Consider the following 4,191-nt stretch of genomic DNA (forward strand, 5'->3'; position numbering starts at 1 on the left):
GGTCATATCTTTTCCACTAAAAGCAACAAATGCAAACACCTGGAATGAATCGTCTTCTGACAGCTTCACGGCCAAACCGAACCGTTTCGTTCGTTAAAAATGCTTTGCCTTTAGTGAGCGAGGAACTTGTCGGACCGGTTCCAGTTTATAGCCAACGAAGATGAGGTTTATTCAAGCGACACTGTACCATCAACTTGTTGCCAGTCTCGTAATTAAAGCGCTAATCGATGACACCAACCGGCAACGAACGGTCCTCGCCGGAAGAATAGCCAAATAGGGAGATTGGGGTTGTTACGGGCAAGTTGACGACTAGAAAAATGATTGCTTGAAATGTTTTACCGAATTTGGGGTGATTTAGGGGGAGATCCCCCAGTACCGGACACCTTAGCCGCTAAATTTGTAATTCAAGAACTATTTGTTTTATACGGTCTTGGGGCCTAAATATTATTGTTTTTGTAGCGTACAAAAATGAATTTGAAAATATAAATATGAATTTGAAAATATAATTACGATCTGGAAATGACTCGAATTCTGAAAATTGTATTGAGTGTTTTTACTCTAGGATTAGTATTAAACTGCCAATTCAATGAATTTTTAACATTCACAAGACTAATTTGAGTTTCATTCAGTGTGCAAGTGGATCATCCAAAAACCTCTTGCATATATGAAAATTGGTACAGCATACAACATGGCTGGCCTGAAAATTTGTTTGAATATCAAAAGCTTGTTCTTAAGACAAAGTTTTGATTTTATATTAATAAGGGGATAGAGACATTTTACATATTTGTTACATTTGGCTCGAATGCCCTCAATGTGATTTTTGAAAGTTAAATTCTTATCTAGCATGAGCCCTAGATACTTAACTTCATCTGACCAATTTATTGGAACCGCTCTCATCGTGACAAAATATCTACTTGAAGATTTCAAATAAAGAGCTTTTGGTTTGTGTGGGAATATTATTAGTTGAGTTTTGGAAGCATTAGGAGAAATCTTCCATTTTTGCAAGTATGAAGAAAAAATATCCAAATTTTTTTGCAATTGACTACAGATGACACGCAGACTTCGTCCTTTGGCGGAGAGGCCTGTGTCATCCGCAAACAAGGATTTTTGACATCCCTAAGGTAACTTAGGTAAGTCAGATGTGAAAATATGGTATAATATTGGCCCCAAAATGCTGTTTTGAGGAACACCAGCTCTTACAGGAAGTCTTTCAGATCTGGAGTTCTGATAATTAACCTGAAGTGTACGATTTGACAGATAACTTTGAATTATTCTATCAATGTATGTTGGAAAATTAAAGTTTTTTTAATTTTACGATCAAGCCCTCATGCCAAACACTGTCGAATGCTTTTCCTATGTCTAGAAGAGCATGACCAGTAGAATAGCCTTCAGATTTGTTGGAACGGTTCAAATTTGTTACACGTAAAAGTTGATGAGTGGTCGAATGTCCATGGCGGAATCCGAACTGTTCATTGGCAAAAATTGAATTTTCGTTGATGTGGGCCATCATTCTGTTCAAAATAACCTTTTCAAAGAGTTTACTGATGGAGGAAAGCAAACTGATTGGATGATAGCTAGAAGCTTCTGCAGGATTTTTGTCTGGTTTTAAAATTGGAACAACCTTAGCATTTTTCCATTTGTCATGAAAATATGCTAATTGAAAACATTTGTTAAATAAATCAACTAAAAAATGATAAGCTACTTTCTGAAAGTTTCTAGATGAGGATGTAGAAAATTCCATCATCGCCAGGAGCTTTCATATTTTTGAATTTTTTCAATAATTGTTCTCTTTTCTTCCAAATCAGTCTCCCAGGCATTTTCGATAACGTTCTCTTGATTGAGAATATTTTCGAAGTCCTGAGTAACTTGATTTTCAATTGGACTAGTAAGTCCTAAATTAAAAATGTGCGCACTTTCAAACTGCATAGCAAGTTTTTGAGCTTTTTCGCAATTAGGTACAGTCAACTTTCGTTCGTTGCACTAAACCCGTGGCCCGATTAGTGAAAGACTTTCACTAATCGGGCTAAGATTTGAGCTGTCAAAACACCGATTACAATAGAAATTCAGGGCTACCAACATTGACAAATTGCGGTTTATGTCAGAAAGTGACGTTTGCCTTCGTTTTAGGTGGGCTATAGCCCACTTAACGGGAGCCCAATTAAAACGAAGTGCAATTAAACGTAGTGCAACGAACGAAATTCGACTGTAGTTAGTAATAATTTGTTTTCCTCTTTCAATGCCAGTATTGGCTTCTGAGGTTTTTTCAAGATTTTAGATAATTTCCAAAAGGGCTTAGAACCAGGATCCAATTGAGAAATTTTATTTTCTAAATTTTTGTTTCTTAATTGTGCAAAACGTTTCTTGATTTCTTTCTGCAAATCCTGCCATATAATTTTCATAGCAGGATCGCGAGTGCGTTGAAATTGCCTTCTCCTCACATTTTTAAGACGGATCAAAAGTTTAAGATCATCGTCTATAATCACGGATTCAAATTTTACTTCACATTTTGGAATTGCAATGCTCCGGGCTTCAACAATGGAATTTGTTAAAGTTTCAAGAGCATTGTCAATATCAAGTTTAGTTTCTAAAGAAATGTTAACATCAAGATAAGAGTCAACATACGTTTCATATATATTCCAGTCGGCTCGTAAATAATTGAAAGTGGAGCTGATAGGATTGAGAATCACTTCATGAGATAATTGAAATGTAACAGGGACATGATCAGAATCAAAATCAGCATGAGTAATTAATTGGCTACAAAGATGACTAGAGTCGGTTAAGACCAAGTCAATCGTAGACGGATTTCTAGAAGAGGAAAAACATGTGGGGCTATCAGGGTATTGAATTGAGAAATATCCTGAAGAGCACTCATCAAATAAAATTCTGCCGTTGGAATTACTTTGAGAATTATTCCATGACCGATGTTTGGCATTAAAGTCACCAATGACAAAAAATTTTGACTTATTGCGAGTCAATTTTCGCAAGTCAGTTTGGAGAAAATTAACTTGCTGTCCAGAGCATTGAAAGTATATTTACCAAACTGTGTTTCAACAGAAACACCTAAAGTTTCAAAAACTTTAGTTTCAAATGATGAAAACAATTGATGTTTTATACGCCTATGAATGATGATTGCAACTCCCCCACATGCCCCATCAAGTCGATCGTTACGATAAACAAAAAAGTTAGGATCTCTTTTGAGTTTAGATCCAGGTTTTAAATACGTTTCGGTAATAACTGCTATATGCACGTTATTAACTATAAGAAAATATGATTGGGATTTTTCTTGGATATAAGTGGTTGGATTCCTTGAAACAACAAGCTTATTTTAGAATGTAGGAGGTTTGCTACTCCACTAATTCGGAATCGTTTACCTCCTAAATATCCAAAGATAAGCACTTGAACTCGAAAAAAAAACTTGTCTTATGAATTGAAACCTGCCTCAGATGCTGATTGAGTCATTTTTTCACTTCGACCTCCTCATCATCCAGGACAAAAAGGTGGGTCTTGTTACTCTCGTATACTCTTCCGACCTTAACTTATCAGTATGAACAAGAACAGATACAACAATAGTACAATATGGTAGATCTTATCTCGTAACGCACCTCGAAAAGGTGATCTACCCGCGGTACGGGGAAAGTGGGAATATTGGGTAGATCTCCTTCTAATAAGAAAAATATATCAAATAACAATGATATTAAATAATAGAGATCAAAAAATTATACAAACAATCATACTCCGATAAACATATTTCAGTGCTATTTGTCTCATTTACCCTCACCTTCCCTAATTATTGAAAACCGCTGCTGCGTTGCGCTTCACACTCTGCGTTGATTACAAAGCTCTCCGAATAAAATGAATACAATGCTTGAATAATATTACACGCCCGATAAGAAACAATCTTGAAAATACCAGTTTATCAAATTTCATATTTCAAATTAGTATGCATATAGTTAACATTGGAAGTGGTATTTAATTTAAACAGAATGTCATTAAAAACAAACTTGCGTAGCGTCAGATTAATCTCAGACCCATTCCACATGGAACGGTTCACAGAAGAAACTTGGGTCTCGCTAATCAAAAAACCAAACCAAAAAGAATAACAAAGTGGGCTTTGTCGTTTAGGGATTCCCCCGCATGCTGAAATGAAATGTTCTGATATAGACGAAGGTGCGGCGCTCTCTCGATAGCCAT

This window comes from Aedes aegypti, chromosome 2 (genome assembly GCF_002204515.2).
Source record: "Aedes aegypti strain LVP_AGWG chromosome 2, AaegL5.0 Primary Assembly, whole genome shotgun sequence".
NCBI lineage: Eukaryota > Metazoa > Arthropoda > Insecta > Diptera > Culicidae > Aedes > Aedes aegypti.